The sequence below is a fragment of the Diceros bicornis genome, chromosome 39, assembly GCF_020826845.1.
Source record: "Diceros bicornis minor isolate mBicDic1 chromosome 39, mDicBic1.mat.cur, whole genome shotgun sequence".
Classification (NCBI taxonomy): domain Eukaryota; kingdom Metazoa; phylum Chordata; class Mammalia; order Perissodactyla; family Rhinocerotidae; genus Diceros; species Diceros bicornis.
The window spans coordinates 24,693,792-24,719,592 of record NC_080778.1 but is presented as its reverse complement, the minus strand read 5'-3'; positions in this window follow the sequence as shown (position 1 = coordinate 24,719,592).

The following is a 25,801-nucleotide window of genomic DNA, read 5'->3' as shown; positions in this document are numbered from 1 at the left end:
TAGAGAACTATTAGAACTAATGAATGAGTTCATCAAGTTTTCAAGATACAAGATCAAGATACAAAAATCAATTGTAATTCTGTACATCAGCAATGAACAATCTGAAAATGAAATTAAGAAATCTATTTCATTTACAGTATCATCAAAATAAAAAATACTCAGGAATAAATTTAACCAAAGAAGTTCAAGACTTGTATGCTGAAAGCTGCAAAACATTGTTAAAAGAAAATGAGAAGATCCAAATAAATAAGGCAGACATCCCATGAAGACTTAATACTGTTAAGATGGTAATACCCCCAAATTGATCTACAGATTTAACGCAATCCCTATCAATCTCCAAAATGCCTTTTATTTTTATTTTTTTTGTATAAATGGACAAGCTGATGCTAAAATTCATATGGAAATGCAAGGGGCCCAGAATAGGCAACACAATCTTAAAAAAGAACAAAGTTGGAGTATTTGCACTTTCCGATTTTGAAACTTACTACAAAGCTACAATAATCAAGACAGTGTGGTACTGGCATATAGTTAGTTATGTCTATAGTTATAGTCTACCTATAGAGGTTAGACATATAGACCAATGAAATAGAATTGAGAGTCCAGAAATCAATCCTTATATTTACGGATTTTTGAAAGGGAGATAAGACAATTCAGTCGAGGGTGAGGGGGTGGGGGAAGGATAGTCTTCAACAGTGTTGGGACAATCAGATATCCACATAGTAAAGAAAGAAGTTAGACCCCTTCCTCACACTATGTACAATAATTCACTCAAAATGGACCAATGACTTAAGTGTAAAAGCTAAACTATAAAACTTTTAGAAGAAAAAATAACATAGTCATAAATATTTGTGATCTTGGATTAGACAATGGTTTCTTATATTGACACCAGAAACACAAGCAACTGATAAATTGAATCTCATCAAAATTTAAAAATTTTGCATGCCAAAGTACACTAGCAAGAGAGGGAAAAGAAAACCTAGAGAATGGGAGAAGATATTTGGAAATAATATATCTGATTTATGCAGTATCAAGAATATATAAAGAACTCAAAACTCAACAGTAAATAGACAAATAACCCAAATAAAGTATGGGAAATAATTTGAATACAGATTTCTCCAAAGATAATATACAAATGGCCAATTAGCACATGAAAAAATGCTCATCATAAGTCGTTAGAGGAATGCAAGTCAAATGAGATAGTACCTCATACCCACTAGGATAGCTATAAATTAACAAGTAGAAAAATAAGTGTTGGTAAGAATGTGAGGAAATTGGAACCCTCATACATTGTTGATGAGACTGTAAAATGCTGCAGCCACTTCAGAAAGAGTTTGGAAATTCTGTTTTCATATTTTAAAGTCTTTAATTTTAAAAAGTTAAAAATAGAATTATATGACAAAGCAATTTCACTCCTAAGCATATACCTGAGAGAACTGCAAACATATGGTTACACAAAAACTTGTAAATGTTCATAAGAGCTTTATTCATATTTGCCAACAAGTGGAAACAACACAGATGTCTGTCAGTGATGAATGGATAAACAAAAGGTAGCATATCTGTACTGTGGAATCTTATTTGGCAATAAAAAGGAATGAAGTACTGATACATGCTATGACTTAGATGAAACGTGTGCTATGTGAAAGAAACCAGGCACAAAAGGCCACACATTGTATTATTCCATTTATATGAAATGTTCAGAATAGACAAACCCATAGAGAAGGAAAGTTGATGAGTGGTAGCAAATGGCTGAAGTAAAAGGGGCTATGGGAGTTCCTACTTATAGGTATGGGGCTTCTTTTTGGGGTGATGAAAATATATTGTGAATATACTAAAAACCAGTGAATTTTATACTTTAAAAATGTGAGTTTAATGGCATAAGTTATATCTCAATTTAAAATATCCAATATGTAAAATTCACAGATTGCAATATCATTAACCTAAATAGGGTTTTGCGATTTTCACCTACTTTGTTTTATCTGCTTCTTAATTTGGTCATCAACATTATGTGTTGGCACAAACAGAAACGTCCAGAGCATTCATCTCATGTGTGTGCTGCAGAGTAGATCTATCACTCATAATTTCCTCATTTATCTTTGCTTTCTTCTGCATTAAAAGTTTATCCATATGTAAAATTAAAAATAAAATAAAAATGATTACAACATCACAGCTCATAAGCGCTTTCAATAATTCATAAACCTGCAACGGTAAATGGTTCAGCAGTGATAGTCATCCATTAATGAGTGTGGCACGGAAATAGACTTGGGTCATTTACCATCTTCTTCATGTTGGCTTTAACATTCCTTCTTTCCCACTCAACCAAACAGTTCTGAAAGCCACTGAGTGGAGACGAGATTTGTATAGGGATGAATTTTAAATGGTGCATCATTGTCAAACTTCGGATCTTTGGCACTAATAGCAAATTAAGAGACAGCAAGTTATAAGAGGCACCAGAGCTGAGAACTTAAGGACAGTGCAGTCTTAGGTTATTGAAATACTTACCTCCTAACATAACTTCCTAAAAATAGTATCTCTTTATTGTATCATTGCATTCACACTGCCACTCTCAACTATTCAGCTCCGCTTTCTCCTTTCATCAGTGCTTTCTGGGAGCCGCAGGTAGCCACCTTAAGGAGGTATACTGTGGGCCCTGGGAACTCTTGGTATCAAAGGCTGTGCAGGGACTTTTAGCTCGTTTTCCTTGAGTGCTATCAGGGTGCTGATAAGATTGAATGCCAAAAAAGTATTTTCTAGACAAAACACTAAAGGGGATGCAGAGCTACTCTGCCGCTCTGTATTCCCTGACTGTCTAGGGCATCTCCGTCCTTTATTCTCAGCAGGGAAACTTGCTTCTAACATTACAGAAAACAGAAGATTCTGTAAGACAACCAGCATTTTCCTAACCTGTATTTATTCAACTTTTTCTGCCTGTGTACTCATCCTTACTCCTCTTCCTTTTTTGCTCCTTAAAATAATTATTCCTACTTGATTGCAAAGTTAATCCCTTGTACCAAGCTCTGGATTCCATCTTCCTCTCCTATCCCTTATGGGCAATGTCCTCCATCAATCAGCATATATTGCTCTGTACATTCAAATTCTATCCCCATACTAACTTTCTCTCAGTGTGTGAATATGATTATCTTCTCCACCTTAAAAAACAGAACCTTCCATGTGTGCTTCACTGCCCTCTCTTCACTGCCCTCCTCACTTCCCTTGTATCTCTTGGCTCTTCATGTCCAGCCTCTTGAAAGAGTAATGTACTCTCATCTGTATTAGTTCATGTCTCCTTCACTAGCTACCTTGAACAATTTGACTTCCCCTGCAACAAGGGCAAAGAAACCATTCTCAGCAAAGACCTTTTGAATTGTCAGTTCCATTAGGATATTTTTCTGTCCTTATCTTACTCAAACTCTTTGTGACACTTGAAACTCTTTCTTCCTATATCTTCCCTTACCCTAACTCCTCCTACTTTTCTCTTAGTTTATTTTGGCTGCTCTTAACTGGACTTCTCAAGGGCATGGACCATGTCTTATTTGTCTTCCCATTACCAAGCTCAGTGCATCACATAGAGCAGACACACAAATACTTGCCAAATGAATGAATAAATGTTACTGCTCAGTCTCAGAGCTCTTCTTTGACACCAGGGCACACCAGAGCTTCATCCTTGGCCCTCTCCTTCTCTCAATCTGACCATTTAGCTGGATACTCACATTTGCTTTTCTCCTTCAGGGGCACCAGACTAGGTGACTTCCAAATCTAAACCTCCTCTAAACTCTAGTGATTGGCCCAATTGCCTTCCACTTAACATCTCCTGGGTAGCCTGCAAGTACCATAACTCAACATGGACAAGCTTTCTTTATCTTTCCCTCCAAAAGCACTCCTTTATATCTACAGGAGTATCGATCACTTATTAGCTGCATAGATGCTCAGGTCAGACTACCTCTGTTACTATTTAGCTGCTCCTTTGGTGAGGGGTGCTTTGGTTTCTTTAGTTCTCAAAGAGAAACATTTATGAGACAGACAAACCTTTTTCTTACTAATAGATTGCTTTTTATAGCATAACCTTGATGGGTCACTGAATACTTTCTCTGCTTTGCCAAAGCCTAAGATTTCCTCTTTGATTATTCTAGTTTGTGATGGACCAGAGCCTGAAGGGATCAGTGGGAAAGGAGTGTGTGTGTGAGTACCATTAAGTGAAAATATTTGAGAAGAAAAGAAGAGAGAAAAAAATTCCATTTTGCCACATATGTAACATAAAAATTTAAGTACCTTTAAAAATATCTTTCTATTTATCTATAGATACAGGTAAATATTGAGCATCAAAAAATTTTAAAACTTATAAAGCACAAATGTGATACATTTATGCTACAATCACATTGATAGCTCCTGACAATTGGCAGTTGCTAAGTAATTTTATTTTCTAAAACATATTCAGCTGCATGTCATTGGCCTATCTGCTTGTCTAAAATTGCCTCAGACATTGATTATAAATAACCATGGGTTTAATAATAATAAATCCAAAGCTTTTACCACTTATATATTTAAGTAAAAAGTCAATTTGTTCACAATTTATAGATTTGTACAATGAATAGTTCACCTATATCACTGGTCCTAGAATATTTTACTGGTACAACATTTTTTTTTTTATTCAATGGCTTTTGCTTTGATACCAAACTATCAAGGTGTTAAAAATTAAAAGATTGGTAACTATACTACCACATTTATTTAATGTCAAGTATGTTTATAATAATGCAAAAAGTGGTTATGTGGGTAGGAAGTCAAGATCAACCAGGAACAAAATTAGCCTTACCACCTTGAGTGGTGGGAATTAATATCTATTCGTTGTGCTATAAGGTAAGCAGGGCAAGTACTGTGCTACTGTCATTATCCCTGCTTTAAAGATGATGCAACTGAGTCCACACCACAGCAGATGAGAATTCTTTAGTACGAGGCCTCATGAGTAGGCAGTAGTCCCCAAAGTACTTCAAAGATGTTCCATCATCCTCTGGCTTTCATTTTTGCTATGAGGAATCAGCTGTCAGTCTAGTTATCTTTCCTTTGTAGACTACCTTCCTATGTTCTCTGCCTGCTTTGAAGATAAACTCTTTGTTTTCATTATGCTAGATCTAGGTATAGATTTCTTATTTGTCTTGTTTGGGATTCATCGTCACTCTTAAATCTGAAGATTCATATCTCTTAAGAAGGTATGCTGTAAATGGTATTAAAGAAATGTGAACAGTAAATAGAGGGAGACGTGATAAAGAGAGAGATTCAATTTGTTTGCTTGTTTTAAGATGAGAGAAATAGTAACATAAATGAATCGCTGCAGGAATGCCCTTGGTGGACGAGAGCAGGTGAGATTGTGCAGAGAAAGAGGAGTTAGCCTTAGACAGGACAGACCCGTACAATGAAAGAGAGAAGACAGAGTGTATGAATCCAGGTATGTCTTCTTGGGTACAGGGAGAGGTGAGAGGTTGGAGAAGTTCTTTTTTGATTATTTCTGTATTTTCAACAAAAATTTCTTCCAGTTGACTTCTTCATATGTTGCTATGTGAACCAATATGCGAGAGTAATATGTGTCAGAAATTTGTAGGGGGTTTAGAAAAGTGGTACTTGTCTAGAGCAGTGGTTCTTAATCAGGGGTGATATTACCCCCAAAGGGACATTTCGTAACATCTGGAGACATTTTGGTTGTCACAACTCCAAAAGTGCTGCCGGCATCTAGTGGGTAGAAGCCACAGATGCTGCTAAACATCTCACAATGCACAGGAAAATAAAGAATTATGTGGCCTAAAAAAACAATGGTGCTGAGGTTGAGAAACCTTGGTGCAGGGCAGTGGTGAGCAACCTTTGTCTGAATGGCTTGGAGGCCATTTGCTTTCTGTTGCATCTACTCAACTCTGCTGTTGTAGTGTGAAAGCAGCCATAGGTAATACACAAATGAGTGGACCTGCCTGCGTTCCAATAAACTTCATTTACAAAAACAAGTGGGTGACCCATCGATCAGTTTGCTCACCCCTGATCTAGAGGAGTCCTTGACTTTTTCTGCCAATACCTAAGAAATAAAAGGGGAGTTTGGACTAATCATAGGTGGTAACCATGATAAAACCTCTGCATTCCAGATGAATATTGGTGCTTTGATATGTAGGCTATGTACCTAGTTGGTGCTTAGCAAGTACTTTTAACCCAGACTTAAATCCTCCTGTCATTTTTTCCTCTGAGGTAATCTCCTTGTAGCCCCTGTTCCTATTCACAGCCTTGTGATTTGGGGCTGCTCATCTCTGCTCTTTCCTACAACTGGAGTGATCTCTCTCCTCCATCCCCAGGTTCATTAGTGCTCTTAAATACACACACACACACACACACACATACACACACACACACACACACAGAGCCAAACTACATTGAAAGGTCCATTATTTATTATCTACCTCATTACTCTTCTAATGGTTTATTTTTCTTCTAATATTATTAATCAGCACACGCACATACTAAACAGAGCAAGTTTTTGCCATTTTATTGAAAAAGACTCACTAATTCTCTTTAGGCGTTGTCAACCCCAAGTCTTATGATATTATAATTTATCCAAATCTTTAAGTCATCCAAAATCAAATCTTCACTGATCAGGCATTGAAATGATATTCCTTTTGCAGAACTATAAAATTAAAGTTACTTCATTACTTTAAAATTTTCAGAAATCAGGAAAAATGCTACTTATCTCTTTTTAAAATCATATAAGTTTCTGAGAACCCTGTTATTCTTGATTTTGAGACACTAAGCAGTATTGTTCAGAGTTTTCTTCTTATGTTATCTTTAGCTTAGCTAGCAATAAAAGAATCATATCTAGACAATGAGTAGGAAAGTTATCTTTTCATTTTTAATACTTTCCACTGAAGATGTGGTTTGTATTACATTTGGGAACTTATATGTAATTTGACTATTGAAAACTTTTTTCTTTATGCCATAGTAATTAATTTTGTATTTATTCTCAGTGAAGCTAAAGCTGATGATAAATACAGATCTTTAAAGTATGACCTTTTTTCTAATAAAGGATCACTTTTAATATATTGTGGAGGAAGATAGCTAATGTGGTTCAGGCATTTCAAAAGAATTTTCTAGGAGTTAAAACTAAGATAAATAAAAGAAGGTAGGCCAGAGGGTAAGAAGATTAGAGAAAAATGATGATTAACTTATGGAAATTAGATGGAAAGGATAAAATGGAAGAGAAAAAAATTCCCATACATGATAGGAAATGAAAAGAAGAACAATTGAAAAGAATAATTTTCAAAAATTCTATTTTCAATGCATCTTGAAAAGGTTAGGTTACACAGGAGCATTATTCCAGGGATTTCATGTTTTCTTCTTCAGAATAATATCAAACTCATGCAAGCTGAGCTAAAAATGTATCCACCAAAGTGAATTTTTGTCATAACAAAAATTAGATGGACTTGAGAAATAACCAGAAAAAATACCTTACCTTGGTTAATTTGAGGGTTAAATTCCTCCTACTCGATTATCTGTTATACTAATTAATACATATGTTTTCCTAGATGGACACATTTCCTAAATTGACACAATCATTTAAATTGACTTCCCAAGAATGTGAAACTCAATATTTATTTTAAAATAGTATTTTTTCTACTTCTTAGATTAAGTCAATTTCTTTAGTGTTTAAATATTAGTCATTAAAATATTTTTTAGTTTAGAATATATATATATATATGTATTTGCTGAGGAAGATTCACCCTGAGCTAACATCTGCGCCAATCTTCCTCTATTTTTTAGTATGTGGGTCACCAGCACAGCACGGCCGCTAACAGAGCAGTATAGGTCCGCGCCCGGGAATGGACCCCGGGCTGCTGACCTTAACCACTAGGCAACCAGGGCTGTGGTGATTAGAATTAGAAATATATTTCTGAGGAAGGTATAGCTTCTGTTTTTTAAAGTGGGCCCCCAAATCTCCACTTATATCATTTTGAATTGTTTTGATAACCTAATATCCTTAAGTCTCAGTACTATATTTGTGTTTCAATTATTTTAGTGTCATTTGAACTGTAGCATCTTTTCTTAAAAATTGAGGTGGCAAATAAAATCAAAGCGTAAGTCCTTTGGAGTCAAAAAGCCTTGTGTTCAAATATCGGCTCAGCCACTGGCTAAGTAGTAACAGAAAGAATTTACGTAACCACTTGAGTTTCAATACCTTAACCATCAAAATGGAATCATAATTTCTAGTTAAGAAAATTAAGGGGATTTTATTAGATAACGTAACCAAAGCTTAAAGCTCAGGGACTGCCCCAAGGTGGCTCCCATTAAATGGTCACTTCCATTATTATTACCAAACTACTTGAGAAAATCCAAGTATTTCTGAGGCAATTAGACTTTTTCCCAAACATTTTGCTTTTTTATTCAGATGTTTCCTTTATCTAAACAATGAGATGAATTATAGACCGTTCTATATAAACAAATACTAACCCTGTGAAATGTCTTTGCGCCTAAAATAGTTTTGTTTTTCATATTTCTGCTTGTAGAAAAAATGTCACACTTTCAATTTTCCAAGTACAAATTGTCAAAAAGGTCCTATGTAAAAAGAAGTGTTTTCTGAAGCCAGTAAATACAAGAGAAGTCAGTAAAATTTTCCCTAGTCCACCTTCTTTCCCATCGTTTCTTAGCAACCAGCTAATACTTTTGAAAAACCTCCTTTGAATACTAAATTACCATTGAGATTTTTGTCTATTGCTAACTCGAAGATCAAATATGCAGTCACAATTTCCCTAAAGGACACAGTTGAAACCTAGTTAACATTACCTCATTGCCACTGAGAGACCAATGTTTTGCCCTTCCTGCTTAGGAATATCGTTATGTGCTGTTACTTATGCATAATAAATTCATAATAAAGACTCTGGGATTGTAAATGGGAATGTGTCATGTAGCCAACCACCCTTCTTTAATACTTAATATGAGCCAGTCCCCAGAAGCATTCCCTGTTTGCTTTGAGAACACACACACAAAGTGTAAAATGAATAAGGTAATGGTACATTCTAGTTTGCTTGGGTTGGATCTAGGTTACATCTGTTGTAAATTAACACCGTTAATTATTTTAACACCTCTTTTCATTCTCAAAATTGACCTGCTTTGGGCAATAAATTACATAGTCACCCTAGATTTGAAAAATTTGGAAGCAGTGCAGAAAAGAGTAATGGAAATAATTAGAGGCATAAGAAACAGCCTCTGTGAAGAAATGACTAAAGGAATTGGGTTTATTTATTCACCAAAGAAGAGAGAAAACAGGGAGATTACATTCTTCAAGGAAAAAATATAAGAGGAGACACTCTAAGAGGAATCAAAAGCCTCTGCCTTCTTTCCCACCCAAGGCAGCATAGAATTAAAATTCTCACAATGGAGACATGCTGTGTAGAACGTAGAGGTTAGGAAGATGTGGTACACAGTGGATTGCACTCCCAGTAAAGATCATTGTTTTCTATTCTGAATATTCTTTAAAGAACAAATCGAATATGAACATACTATGTGGTTTAGCAATTCTACTTCTAGTTATATACCCCAGGGAAACTTGTGCAAATGTACATCAGGATGTACATACCAGGCTGTTAATAGCTTCACTGTTTGTAGTACGACCGTACTGAAAATAACTCATCTATCCATTAACATTTATAAAGTATGCATCCATTAAAGTATGGATACATTTAATGGATAAAGCATCCACTAAAATTTATAAAATATGGGATATTCAAACAGTGAAATGTGCTGTACGTAAACAAAAATAATTGAACAATAGTTTCCTGCCACATGTATGTATTTCAAAAACATAATGTTGAGAAAAAGATTTAAGTTACAAAAGAATACGTGTAGTATGGTTTCATTTATACAAAATTCAAAAAATAGGTGAAACTTTTAATCTTTTAGTATGAATGCCCCTAGAAACAGATCCTAAATCAAGGATTCAAGTTCAAGTTGAAACATAGGAAACTACTGCTACTCAATAATTTTTGACCTACAAAAATGGCAAATATTCAATCAAATAGTTTATTTGGGAAGGAAAGAAAAATAGCAGTAGAAGTGGGGAAACAGACAAGGAATAGAAGCAGGCAATATGGGGTGCATTTTCAAGCCAGTGACCGCTGTGGACGACCAGAGCTTAATCCCATTCGGGAAATTCAAAGGAGCCAGTGAAAAACACACACCAGAATTAACTTACATAGGACAAAGAATTTGAAATATTTATACACCATTTCCTGCTTATTTTTGTTGGAGAGCTGCTTCAGGGTTTGCAGAGACTTCACCCGCACTACTATCTCCTTGAATATCTCTAGCTTAATAAGATCAACTGGGACATGTGTTCCCAAAGGCACTGTCACTTGTACCACAGGCTGAAACTCCTACTGAGCCCTTTTTGTTCTGGGCTCAACTGCAACCGGTGATCTTCTCAGTTACCCAATGAATGGGTTGAGGCAATATTTGCAAATGTGGTACATCTTCTACAAAATCTAAAGATGCTTCCTAGCGTCTGTGCCCCTTTCTTAATTGTAGGAATTGCAAGGTGCAATCCTTTACTCCCAAGGGGATATGCTGGCATACTCCCAACCACTGAATCTTTAAACACTCTGTTGGTGTTGCAGGCCCCTGAATCTTTGAAGGGATTATTTCCAACCCTCTTGTGTGTGTTTGCCTTACTAAAGCATCCAGAGTATTGCAACTTCTTGATCCTCAGTTCCAATTATCATGCTATCAAAAATAGTGGTTTGGTGTGATGTTCTGAGAAATGCCCAGATGATTGTGGTTCCCTTGAACTGTATTGTGCTTGAGATCAAGAGAGTTATCATAGTCTTGGAAGACGGTGATGTAGTCCGCCATCATCCATCATCCATATGGTTTTTGCAAAGGCTAGATTGGTGAATTAAATGAAGATATGATGGAGACATGCCCCTGCATCCTTTAAAGTTTTGAGGGAGACACTAATCTCTGCCATTCTATCCAGGATGTGAGTCTGTCTTGCCTGAAGTGAAGGCATTCAAAGACATCCACCATTTTCTACCAACTTTTATACCATTATGATTTTACTCCATGTATTAATTAGGGTTCTCCAGAGGAACAGAGCCAAAAGGATATATATAGAGAGAAAGAAGAAGAGATGTATTGTAAGGAGTTGGCTCACACAGTTATGGAGGTTGAGAAGTCCCACAATCTACCATCTGCAAGCTGGAGGCCCAGGAAACCCAGTGGTGTGAAGGCCTGAGAACCAGGAGCACTGACAGCAGGATAAGATTTATGTCTCATCTCAAACAATCAGGTGGGAAGGAGAGAATTCCTCTTTCCTCTACTTTTTGTTCTACTCAGGCCCTCAATGGATTGGATGATGCCACCCACACTGGGGAGGGCAATCTACTTTACTGAGTCCACCGACTCAAACGCTAATCTCATTTGGAAACACCCTCACAGACACACCCAGAAATAATATTTAATCTGGGCACCCTGTGCATAGTCAAGTTGATACATAAAATTAACTATCACAAGTCAAGGAGCCAATTTAAGTTTGACCAGTTCTACCAGCTTCTAAGTACATCCATTCTGATTATATATTCAAGGACTAAGGAAATGACCGTGGATGACTTGATAGATCCATTGGACCCATTGTGAAATGGACATGGACCAGGACTCTAATTGTCAACTGACCTCCGAATGCCCCTTTTCTGACTGGCTGTCCATGACATTTCAGGTTTCTGATAGTTTCAAGTCAAATCCTGTATCTAACAGTCCTTAAAAGATATAGGTATTCTCCTTTCTCCAGTGTACCATTCCTCATGTATGTCTCTTTAGTGGAAGAATTTGGAAATCACTATGGAAGTGTTGGCTGTGGCATTGAAAAGTCCTTCCTTGAGGGGACATACTTTCCCTTCAATTAATGATATATTCACTTTCCTTCTGATATCAATGGGCTGCCACCTGGCATCTGCTCTTCCAGAATCTTATTTTTCCCATGACAATGGGAAGATCAGTCCATAGCAGTCTCTTCTACCATCAGCCCTGAGCTCAAAGAAGAGCTGCCGCAGAAATTCTCAGAAACTCCAGTGCCTCCCTCAGTAGTGCATTCCTTATTGCTTTAGTAAAAGGAGTATCCTCTTGGCCCTCCCAAAGAACGTGGTCAGCTGGTGGCTTCTCTGACCCTATATTCTAAATATATTCTAGCTTGCTCACCCCATCCCTTTGATACATTTCTCAGTACTCTGCCAAGGCAATTTCAACATCTCACATCATTCAATATAGGCCACCTTTTCCCCCGAATCTGAAGGAGCCATTCCAACAATGTGTTAGGACTGACTTCAGGTCTCCTTGTTGAGATGTTGAGTCATGGGAAAGTGCCTTCAAATTAATAAGCCAATACCTTATCCAGCTTACATTCCACCCCCTATTTTCAGGCATGTCCTCTCAGTTCCTGCTTCTACATATTAGCCAGCCCTGCAGTACATCTGGTAAATAGTTTGTTTCCTCTCACAGAAGACTAGTTCATCTCCAATCAGACTGCATTGAGGCACAGCCGAATTGCTGTGCAGGCCATGGACAGATTTTAAAGATATGGATATGCTCCTTTCTCCCACGTATTACTTGGGTAAATGGCTATATATCCCTTCGGTGGAAGGATTGGGTAAGGAATCATGATTTTCTGTTGTGGTGATTGAAGACTGTCTTCTGCTGACCTGCTCTTGGTCTTATAAGTGATATAAGTCAAGCAGTATCCTTGTTGGATGCCTATCAGTCTCACCTGTAATCACACCATGGCCTATTAGCCATCACCACAGATCCCTGTGAGAATGGGGCTCTTGGGTACCATTCTGGCTTTGCTATTCATATGTTGATCTTCCTCAAGTGAGGCCTTTGCATGACCTCCTTCTCCAATTTGGCAAGAGATCTTATCGGACCAGGTTAGGTCATGTGCCCATCTCATCGATCACGGGTCAATAAACTGCAGCCCGCACCTATTTTTGTAACAAAACTTTATTGAAACACACCATGCTCATTCTCTTCCATGTTGCCCATGGCTGCATTTGTGCTACAAAGGCTGAGTTGAGTTCTTGTGACAGAAACCATGCAGCCCACAAAGCCTAAAATATTTACTCTCTGGCCCTTTACAGAAAGTTTGCTAACCCCTGCCTTGGATCAACCACTTGGCGAATTGACATAGTCTTTCATATGGTTGCGGCTTCATTTCAACCGTGTGCTTGGTTGTTACTACGTGTGTTAAGTTTGCCCTCCAAAATATCTTCAAAAAGATGACAGCATGATCCAGTCTTGGATCTGAAAACTTCTTGTGTGCAAGAAAGGCAAGGCATCAACAAAGTGTCAGTTTATACTACTGAAGCAAATGTTTATCATTGGTGAAAAGACCACAATTCCATATTTTTTTGCAAAGCGATATCCATGTGCTTTGTGGGACCTGAGAAAGACTGCCGCAAGCAGATGAGGCAGAGTTGTTTTGTTACTAAGATACAGGCAAAAGGCTTGTTTATCACAAGCCGAGTGATGCAAGTAAAGGCAAGAGAAAGTGCCACTGCTCTCAGGATAACTACACAAGGTCTAAAACAGTGGCAGGCTATTGTGAACAATTGTCACTAAGGTATCAGACCTCAGATTTTCAGAAACTATCTACTGCTTTTAAGAAGGGGTGTGGATTCAACTGAGAGGAAAAATTACAACTGTAAGTTTAGTCAGAAATGAAAGTCCAAGCATCAAATCTTGTAGACTGGATGTCAGTGGCTTGTAAAGACATCTCAGAGACAACAGCGAGCACTTAAGAGATGGTGCATTGCCAGTGTTCTTGGTAGCCCAGAAGATGTCATTGTGTGGAAACAGGATTTTGATGACTGAGTCATCAATCCAAAAATTGATTCAGGTAGGTAAAATTCTGAATGTCAAATTGTAAGAATTTCTTTACCAATTTTGTTCTCATATTTTTCCTTTTTATTTCAAGGATACATAATACATAGTAACAAAAAACATGTCTAAAGTCTAAAAGAAGTGGTTCAAAAAGTATAAAATGTCTGAGTGATAAGAAATTATCGTGCCATAGTTTAATTGGTAGGGTTTTTCTTTCTTAGTGATACGTAAAATAATGGCACATTTTGTGACCAACAGCATCTTAGATTTCAGGAAATATGGTAATTTTAGCTAGTTTTTCAACTTACTAAAATCAATATTTATCAAATGGAGAAAATATCTGGCAGGGAAATGTTTCATTTTCAGTTTGTAAGAGGACTTCAGTAACAGAAAAGAATTAAGATACAAATCTTAGGAGACCTATGTCTAGAACAATCTAGTATACATTGAAATATTTATTTATGATCTAAAGTTATATAAATATGAAACAAATAATATGCTAACAAATTAAATCTTTAATAATGCATGCTAATTGGTTTGGGTTGCTAATTTTCGAGAAAAATGAATGTGAAGTAAGAAGAATGGTTAATGATATGTGTCTATAGGGTAGAGGCAAATTGATTGTAAAATAACCATATAAATATGAATATTAATTGTTTGGCATTATTGTTAACGTAGTGGTTGAATGGTGCCCCCTCAAAATTCATGTCTACCCAGGAATTCAGAATGTGAAGTTATTTGGAAATAGGTCTTTGCAGATGTAATTAGTCAAGTTAAAATGAGGTCATAGTGGCCTAAGGTGGGCTCTAAATCCAGTGACTGGTGTCTTTATATGAAGAGGATAAGGGACTCAGAGACACATGAAAAGAAGAAGGTAATGTGAAAAGATGGAGGCAGAGATTGGAGTGATGCAGGAATTATGGCCAAGGAATGCCAACGATTGCCAGGAGCTATCAGAAGCTATGGAGAGGCAAGGAAGAATTCCCCCCTAGAGCCTTCAGAGGGACCATGGCCCTGCTGACAATTGATTTTGGACTTCTAGCCTCCAGAACTATGAGAGAATAAATTTCTATTGTTTTAAGCCATCCAGTTTGGGTACTTAATTATGGAAACTAATACAATTAGTGTCATCAAAAGCATGTCTACTTGTGGCATTCTGCTGGATGCTCCATGGTTAGAATAGGCCATTTGAGACACCTGTGATTTATACTGTACTCTTTGTCATGGGATTCTTTGTGTTTATTCTGTTTGGTATTTGTTGAGCACCTCATATCTGTAAATTTCTGTCTTTCACGAAATTTGGAAAAGTTTTGACAATGTTTGTTTATGTACTATTTCTGCTCTGTTCTCTCTCTTCTCCTTTTGGGGGTCCAGTTACACATAAATTGGACCATAATTTGGTCATGTTCATGATCCCCCTTTTTTGAGCTTCCTTATACATAGCTCACCATGCATTATTTTTTTATTTCTTAAAATTTTGGGGCCGACCCCGTGGCTTAGCGGTTAAGTGAGCGCACTCTGCTACTGGCGGCCCGGGTTTAGATCCCAGGCTCGCACCGAAGCACAACTTCTCCAGCCATGCTGAGGCCACATCCCACATACAGCAACTAGAAAGATGTGCAACTATAACATACAACTATCTACTGGGGCTTGGGGGGAAAAAAAGGAAGAGGATTGGCAATAGATATTAGCTCAGAGCTGGTCTTCCTCAGCAAAAAGAGGAGGATTACCATGAATGTTAGGTCAGGGTTGATCTTCCTCACAAAAAAAAAAAAAAAAATTGAAATAATTTTAAACTTAGGGGAAAGTTGCAAGAATTGCTTAAAGAACTTCTGTATACTCTTTACCAAGTCCATAACCATCAACACTTTGCACGTTGGCTGTACAATTCTCTTCTTTCTCTTAATATCTTTCTGTTTCTGTCATTATGTGTACATAATATATATGCTATATTTATGATATTAAATGCATATATACATGTGTACATAGTATGTCTAATATATACATATATATTAATATATTCTATAAATATATGATTTACATATATTAGTATCACAAATGCATATTTTATGACATATATATCATATACAGATATATTTTATGAGTTGTGAAAAAACTACTTGAGAATAAGTGCAGATATAGTACTTCACTCTGAATATTTCAGTGTGCATTTCCTAAAAAGAAAAAGGGCATTCTCTTACATGACCATTGTGTAATCACCAAAATTTGGAAAATTAACATTGATACAGTACTATTATCTAAGCTGCAGTCCTCTTCCATTTTGCTCGTAGTCCCAATCTAGGATCATGAATTTCACTTAGTTGTCATGTCTTTTGTGTCTTCTTTAAGCTGAAAGAGGTTCTCAGCCTTCCTTTGTCTTTAGTGGTATTGACGTTTTTGAAAAGCATAGATTAGTTAATTATAGAAGGTCTCTCAATTTAGGTTTCTCTGATATTTCCTCATGAAAAAAATTCAGACTATGCATTTTGGTAGAAATACTACATAAAGTTCTCCTTACTTTATATCACATGACCCCGCCCCCCTCCCCAGGCCTTAGATGGTTATCTGTAGAATAGCTAATGTTCCCTGTGAAAGTGTGGAACGAGAACTCTGTTGATCAAGCATCATCTCATTGGATTACGACAGGTGAGCCAATCAGATGGTTATTGTGCAGAAATGTGATTTAGAGACATTCAAGAGAAAGTTAGGCATAGCAAAAACAACACAAGGAGAAAGAGGGAATAGGTGAGTCTTGCTAATGTCAGAACATCAGAGTGGAGATCAAAGGTTGCCAGCTTCTCAGCGGACAATGATTACAGTTGTTATTGAGACACCAGAACCACTTTCAGATCTAATGGAGCAACTATTATATTTTAAACAATGTTTTAGTTCTTTGTGAGGCCTGGCTATGTAGCTGTCTCTGTTTCTTGTGGAGCTCTCATTAGCTGAGATAACCTAATTGTATCTCTGCCTTCTACACTGATAATCAGTGAGTTAAACAGATGCTGGCTGTGACCTGTAGAATCTTATAACATAAAATAGCTATGTCAATTATAGATGGAAATAATAAAAAATACATATTAAAATGTACTCTTTTATTTTTTACTGAGATATAATTAACACAACATAAAATTCATAATTTTAAAGTGTACAATTCAGTAGTTTTTAATATATTCATTATGTTGTGCAACCATCACCAAAATCTAATTCTAGAACATTACCATCTCTCCAAAAAGAAATCCCATACATATTCATGACCAGTCTCAATTTCCTTCTTCCTCTATCTTCTGGCAGCCTCTAGTCAACTTTCTGTCTCTATGGATTTGCCTATTCTGGAAATTTCATATAAATTAATCACACAATATACGGCCTTTGTGTCTGGTTTCTGTCACTTAGCATAATATTTTCAAGGTTCATCCATGTTGTAGCATGTAGCATACTTTATTCCTTTTCATGGCTGAATAACATTTCATTGCATTATAATGCATACACCATGTTTTATTTATCCATTTATCATTGATTGACATTTGGGTTGTTTCACTTTGGGGCTATTATAAATATTTACAAGTTTAGGTGAGAATATTTGTTTTCAATTCTTTTGGGTATATACATAGGAGTGGAATTGCTGGGTCACTTGGTAATTTTACGTTCAATTTTTTGAGATATTTCCAAACTCTTTCCACAGCAGTGGCGTAATTTTATATTCCCACCAGCAACGTATGAGATTTCTAATTTATCTACACCCTCACCAACACTTATTATTGTCCATTTTTGAAAATTATAGCCATTCTAGTGGCTATGAAATGGTATCTAAATGTGGTTTTGATATGCATATTTCTAATGACTAATAATAATCAGCGTCTTTTCATGTGCTAATTGGCCATTTGTATATCTTTTTGGAAAAATGTCTATTCAGATCATGTGCCCATATCTTAATTGGGTTGTCTTTTTATTGTTGAATTTTAAGAGTCCTTTATATATTCTGAATACTAGACCCTTAAGAGATATATGATTGGCAAATATTTTCTCCCATTCTGTGGCTTGCCTTTTCGCTTTCTTGATGGTGTCCTTTTTAATTTTGATGAAGTCCAATTTACCTGTTTTTAGTTTTGTTGCTTGTGTTTTTGATGTCATATCTAAGAAACCATTCCCTAATCCAAGATCACGCAGATTTTCAGCCATTTTCTTTCTAAGAGTTTTATAGTTTTAGCTCTTACATTTAGATCTCTGATATATTTTGAGTTAATTTTTGTATACAATGTGAGGTAGGGGTCCAACTTCATTCTTTTGCATGTGAATATCCAGTTGTCCTGGTATCACTTGTTGAATGCACCAGTTGAAGCACCATTTCTCCATTGAATGATCTGGCACCCTTGTCAAAAATCAAGTGACCATAGATATATGGGTTGAATTCTGGACTCTCAATTCTATTCCATTGGTCTAGATGTCTATCCTTATGCCAGAACCACACTGTCGCAATTATTGTAGCTTTTTATTAAGTTTTGAAATTAAGAGGTGTGTATCCTCCTATTTGTTCTTTTTCAAGATTATTTTGGCTATTCTAGGTTCCTTGAATTTCCATATGAATTTTAGGATCAGCTTGCCCATTTCTGCGAAATAAGCAGTTGGAGATTTGATAGGGATTGCATTAAACCTGTCAATCACTTAGGGGAGTATTTACATCTTAATATTAAATCTTCCAATCCTTGAACATTAGGTGTCTTTCCATTTATATAATATTTCATTTCATTCAACAATGTTTTATAGTTTTGAGTGTATAAGTCTTGCACCTCTTTGGTTAATTTATTGTTAGTGTATAGAAATACAGTTGATTTTGTGTATTGATCTCATATCCTGCAAATTTGCTGAATTCGTTGATTAGCTCTAAACATTTTGTGATTGGAAAGATTTATTACTTTAAAGAAAAATTAGGACTGGTTTCCTAATTATCTTGTTTCACATTTTTGCCTCGTTATGGTTAAACACATTGAAGTAGTTCTGTGCTTTTTCCAAAGGAATGGAAAAAGAGAAGTCATTCCTTTCTCCTACACTCTTTGGACAGGAGCCAAATGGCTTCCTGTCAATCACCTCACCTCTCTTTCTCTCAAGTCACTCACAGGGCACTCAGAAACCACATAGAAGTGGTTTTTATTTATTATTATGATTCCTACCTTTATGTTTGTGCATATTTCACAAACATACTTACAAAAATATCTAATTCTATGTTCTCCCAAAAGTGTGAAACCAGCCAGAGTTTTAAAAGTATCAAATTGGTCAAAAGAGTTGGAGAAATTAATTTATATTTCTGAAAATTTATAGTCTACACCCATGTCAAATCAAGTAACTAAATGAAATCACTCAGGATAAAAGAAAACAAAAAGAAAGATCCAAAGTGGAAAGATGACCACTGGAAAAGAAACAGTGGTATTATAAAAATCTTATTGTGAATTTGCAGCTAAGTAGATTCTAGAGAAATGGAAGAAGATGTTCCAAAATTATAGAAAATTGTCTACATTTATATGTTCAACTCAAGAGGATAATCAAAACAAAACTTTTATACCAAAACTTCTCTTTTAAAAATGCAAACCTAGGAGCGTAATGTCTGTGAATTTTCAGTTGTAAATGAAATGAAAAAGTTGAATCTAAACTAATATGTGGAGTAAGTTTTATACTTTATCCTTAAGTTAATATGTATGCTCTACATATCTATCTATCTATCTAGCCAGTCATCTATCTACCTAACTATTTATTCATCTTTCTTTCTTTTTATCTCCAGTAAGTCTAAGGGTGGTTAGTAAATTTAATGCTTAAAAAAAAAAAAGATATATCTTGCCACTCTACATTTAGCCTTCCTCTGGTTACTTAAACATATGTTCAAGTCCTTTCTCCACTCCCTCCTTGAGAAAAGTAAATACCTTTCATCATGCATCTTGGTGAATCTGAAACTGCCTCCTACTGTTTTTGGTTCCTTGGTGTGGGTGACTGTATTACCATTCACAAACATTTGCTGCCCTTTTCTGAAAGACCCTTGTATTTTCCTGGATCATTGAATGGCAATCTTGGTCATGTAGCTTGCTTTGGCTAATGAAATATGAGTTGAGTTGCCTTCTATCACTTCAAAGCAAAATCTGTAAGAGCCATTTTTCTTTTTTCTTCTACAAAATTCCAGATAGAGGCTTCTACTTATCTAGGTTGCTCAGTGAGCGTGATGTATAGCAGAGAGAGAGTAAACCCAAAATGGACATGTGATGTTAGTGAGACATTAACTCTGGTGGTTATAAGTCATGGATATTTTGGGGACATATGGTACCAAAGCATAACCTAAGCCTGACTGATACAGTGAGTGTTCCAGCTTCCCCAAAAGGCTACTTGAAGGGAGCGTAGAGAAAGAGAATACAATGGGGCATGTTTTATAGGTTAGAAGTTGGAAGGAGGGATTCCTCTCAAGTCAAGGGATGTGTGCTAGCTGTCCCCTGGCTAGAGAGGTAAGGAACAGCATCAAGATCAATCCCCACTTACTAGTAAGTACTTGTGGGGGGAGGGCGTGGTCCACCTGGAAGGTAAAGTAACATATAATGAGGATGATACAGTTCCAACTACTGAGCACATGGAACATCGTTTGTATTTTATTGAAAAGTGACAAAGATGCTCTGCCTCTTTTGGATGGGTTAACTTGGAAAGAAGGTAGTGCAATAAATTCCTCTACTCTAAAATATTTTAAGTTTGCCCTTGAAGCTATCCCAAGACAATACAACTTTTTGGAATATCTTAAGGGGGAGAGTGAGGTTTAAAATGCTGATAATATTTGGAAACACTACCTTTCAAAGAGTAGTAAAAGGTATTCTGAAAAATCTCTAGAATGATATTGTTCACAAAACCAAAATATCGCTGACATTTATTTTCTTGAAGCAAATCACTTTTCTCAATCACGGATTGTGTATGTTCCAGTGGATGTGTCATTGACACTTGAGGTTCCTACACGATCCTTCAAGAAAAGGTGTGAGGATGAAGAGTGTGGAAACAAGGGGAAAACTGTGTTTCAATGTCAATCCTTCATGTTTCAGGAATCTAGATTTGTAGATGAAAACAAATAAATGAGAAACTTAAAAACTGGTTTTATAGGCCAGCCCCAGTGCCCTAGTGGTTAAGTTCAGCGTGCTCTGCTTCTGTGGCCCAGGTTCGGTTCCCAGTCGCGGAACCACCACACTCGTCTGTCAGTGGCCATGCTGTGGCAGCAGCTCACATTAAAAAAAAGGGGGGAAGATTGGCAACAGATGTTAGCTTAGGGCGAATTTTCCTGAGTGGAAAAAAAAAATTGTTTTATAAGAGCCTCAGTTTCCTCAGTTTTCCAGAGGCTGGAACATGGAGTTCCTTCTGGCTCTTGAAAATCTGCAAGTCCAAATACAATAGTTCTTTCTTTGAATTTTCTAACTCTGGGCAATGTGGTAAACTAACTACATTAAACTGACTGAATATTAAAGGCATTAATCTGGTGAAACAAATTATGTTTTCATTTATTCTACGGAGGAATTTCTAAATTGAATTATAGAATCAACTGCTACTCCATCTGGGATATACAAACTTAATTAAACCCCAGAATTTTATTTTTTCAGGTGAATTTAGTAGCCCTGCAGTGACTATGTCAGAGCTGGACATTTATTGAAAATTAAAGATTCTGGAAAATCAATCCTTTCCTCAAAGTGATAATAAATCACACTTTCTAAAAAGAATGTTACTGCATCCCAAAGACATTTACTTAAAAAAGCAATCTCATGTACCTAACCTAATCCTTCAAAAAGTCTGATAACTGAATGAGATTATTAAATGTATATCATCCTTCCCATGATTAATAGTGTTTGCCTGGTAAGCTTATGGGTGGTGCGCTCACATACTCACTGCTGAAGGTAATGAGCAAATAGATTATAACAATTTACAATGTGCTAATTTCTGCTGTTATGAAATAGCACTATTGAACTCATGTCTTCATAGTGAACTAAGGTGTCTGAAATGGTTCACCTCTTGATTTTAACAAATTTGATATTCTCTCTTGGACACTCAAGACATTTTCTTTTCTCTTTTATTTTCCATTTCTTCTTTATAGACCTATCGTAACATGCTTGTCTCTTTCTCCATTATTTTTATGATGAATTGTGATATGTTAAACATATAAGCTAAAGTGCCTAATTAGTGTGAAATGTAATTGAGTAAAGCAAAATGTGTGTTTGTTATATAATTATCTTAGAAAAGCAATTTCTGGGATCCTTATTCTTTGTTACTCTAGAATTACTTTACCTTAAACGTGGTTTGAGGTTTTCTGCCCCTCTGCTTTTGTGGATGCAGTTCCCTGACTTGGAATCCAGCATCCCTCTTTTCCATCTCTTTCCTGTTTACTGTCTATTCCAAGTTGCAAGTCCTTTGTGACCTCATATGATACTCAACACGTCCATGTCCTCAGTGCTTCAATCTTCTGACCTTCATGATGCCTGTCTCTAGCTGTCACTCATTGCTCTGTGACAAGTAATTTAGTATTGTTAAATCTAAAAAATCAATTTTTGTGCTGTAATTCAGCTTTTCATGTGTATTTCTCTCCAGCAACTACACCATAAATTCCATGAAAGCAAGGATCACATCTATTTGTTTGTGAGTTCCAAGTCCCCTAACCCAATGCTGCAGACTTCAAAAGTATTTGTATATTGATTGTCTGATGTGAAATAGTCGTCTTTTTTTGAAGGATTTGAAAAAATGAAAAGGTTATTCTTCCCATCCACCACTGCAAAGTCCAAGTCAGTACCTTAGTGTATGCTAAAGGGAGAAAATTCTCCTCTTCTGGATTCTTAGGAATCAGGTTTATGTGCATTTTCCTTTGAAAAGCAGAGGTTCAAAACTCAAAAGACTTAAAAGGGCCACACTTGTTGGTGTAATAGTTCACTTTCTTTTTTCTTTTTTTAATAATAGCTTTATTGAGATATAATTCATACACCATACAAGTCATCCATCAAAAATGTACAATTCAATGGTGTTTAATATATTCAGAGATTTGTGCAACCATCACCACAATCAATTTTAGAACATTTTTAACACTCCCTCCCCAAACCCCATACCTTTTACTAGTCACTCTCCATTTCCCCCATTCTACCTCTCCTCCAACCTGAGGTAACCCCTAATCTGCTTTCTGTCTTTGTAGATTTGCCTATTCTGGACATTTCAGATAAATGGAATCATACAATATATGGTCTTTTGTGACTGGCTTCTTTCACATAGCATAATGTTTTCAAGGTTCAGCCATGTTATTCCATATATCAGCACCTCATTCATTTTTATGGCCAAATAATATTCCATTGTATGGATATACCACATTTTGTTGATCCAGTTGATAGACATTTGGGTTGTTTCCAATCTGGGGCTATTATGAATAATGTTGCTATGAACATTCATGTACAAGTTTTTGTATGGATGTTTGTTCTCATTTCTCATGAAGGAGTGGAATTGTTGGGTCATATAATAACTCTATGTTTAACCTTTTGAGGAACTGTCAAATTGTTTTCCAAAGTGGCTACACCATTTTACATTCTCATCAGCAATAAATGAGGGTTCCAGGATCTCCACATCCTTGCTACTTTCTTTTTAATGCTACTATGAAAACTAACAAACAAAAACTCTTGGAGTGTAAGGATAAATGGCAACTTGGCCTCAATTTCAGGGAGATAGTTTGGGCACGGTGGAGACTGGAGTGTCAGAAGTTCAAGCCCATCCAAAGGTGGAGGCAGCCTCTACTCAGCTCCCGCCTATTGTGCCTTGAAGCTTGTGGCCCCTTCTTGCCAAATCTTCCTGTTTTTCAGGAGGAGACCAAAATTTGGATATTTTTGCGAAATTTTCCAATTTTTATATTTTGGCAACTAATTGAATAAAAGTTCATGCATGCCTGTCAGGTGTATTCTGCTGTTTTGTGTCCTTTGCTATAGAGAATATCAGTGGTTTCTCAGATCACAGACTAATGGTATGAAAGCCACTGGCATTACTTCCCTCAGAGGGAACAATAATTTCTGTTGTCACAATGACTCCATACAGCGGAACTCTCCCCCCGGCCCCATCCCTCTTTCCCCAGTGGGATGACTTTGTAAATTCTGGAAGCCCTTTTTAGAGTAGTGGCATAAAGAGTATAGCATCTCACTCCATTTGGTCACATTACCACCTGAAATTGAAGTGAAATGTGCTAAGTCAGGTTAAGAAAACTGTTCCCCTCATCATAGCCTTCTCTGGCCTCCTTTTAAGGAAGGAAGTGTTAGAATTTTTGTTTCCTGTTTCCCTCATCTCTCAGAGTTTCCTGAGCTGCAGAAGGGCTGTGGAGTTTCTGGTGAAGTTCCTGCAGAACTAAGTCTTAGCAGAGAGTGCAGAATCCCCCCCCATGGCAGACCCCAAAGGCAGACAATAGTGAATGTATATAAAGTCTAGGCTTCTGTTCTAAATCTAGTTAGATACATCTGTATTTGTCCAGGCTATTATATATAATCTGCTTACAGCTGTGATTTTGCTAAGGATCTGTCTCAATAAGTGAAAATATTAAGACACAGCCAAACTGTGTCTTAAGTGTTGTCATTGATTATTTTTACACTTTTGGAGTCCGTGCTTCAGCTTATATATGTCTTTTTGGGAATTGAGCAAGTTCCCCTCTGGGAGAAGGAAGTAGTGAAATGCCTCACCCCGGAGCGCTCGCAGGCCCTGTGGCTTTATATAGATATGCCCCGTGGCGCTAGGCTTAGCAAGGAGCAGGTATTTTACAGGAAGAAAAAGGCAACCAGAGCACAAGGCTTTGCAAGGGGAGTGTGGGCTGTTTCAGCCCCCACTGATTTTTTCAGCCCAGTGCTTCTGTGCAGTATATGAGTGCAACCAGGTGCTGAGTCCCTGGCTGGAGAAGCTACGGGGTCAGACATTCCTGGGTGCAATTCCTGGCTCTGTGATTTATTTGCTGTATGGCCCAAGGCAGATCAGTTAATGTTTCAAAAACTTGCACCCTTCTTCTGTATCATGGATATCATAACTATGTCGTGGAAATGTGGAGAGGATTAAATAAAATGAGGGATGTTAGACAGCCAGCACAGTGCCTAGCCCATGGTAGACAAGAGCTCAATACATGGGAAGTTTATTATTATTATACATTGTTTAAAAAAGTATCCAAAATGTAGAACTAAGGTGCGAGGTTGACTGCATGCCCTGCATGCTGGAGCAGCATCCACCAGGTCCATTCGAGAATTATTTCATTCTCTACAAGGTTATTCATGCCTTGGCTTATGTTACTATTTACTATTGATTAGGGCCCTACCCCCAAAGTTATATATTAAATCTTGTAGATGTTTATCCATTAAAGATGCAAGTAACTTCTGTGTGGTAGAAAGGATAAACCCAAAGGTTACAGTTTTACTGTCCAGTAGGGAATTAATCAATTTTGTATCTAACCTTGTAATTTTCTAGCAGTTTCTCAGTGTCTATCTACATTGTATCTTGAATTCTTTTTGAGCCATCTTTACCATCCTGCTGGTTCCCTCATTAAGTGACATGAGAGTCACTTTGGAAAATTATACTTTGACAATGTCTGTAGTGCATGCTTGGACAAGTATATGTCTTTGAATAATTGGCTGGTTCCACGAATTAAAAAATGAGTACACCTCCTCCTCCTAAACTTTTTCTGCATTTCTAGGGAACCCGAATTCCTAGTAAGAATTAGGGACTTGGGGCAAGCCCAGGGTCTTTACTCAGTTCCTGCTTTCTCTTTTCTTTCCTGTTGAAGGTCAGTGGGGTTTCACCTCAGGCTTCTTCTTGCCAGTTCCCACCAACCTTTACCTTCCTCTCTGGGATCCTCTTCTTTGTTCAGCTGATGGTGAAGTAAAGGAATGTTTTCAAACCAACCTTCTGCCTGCCC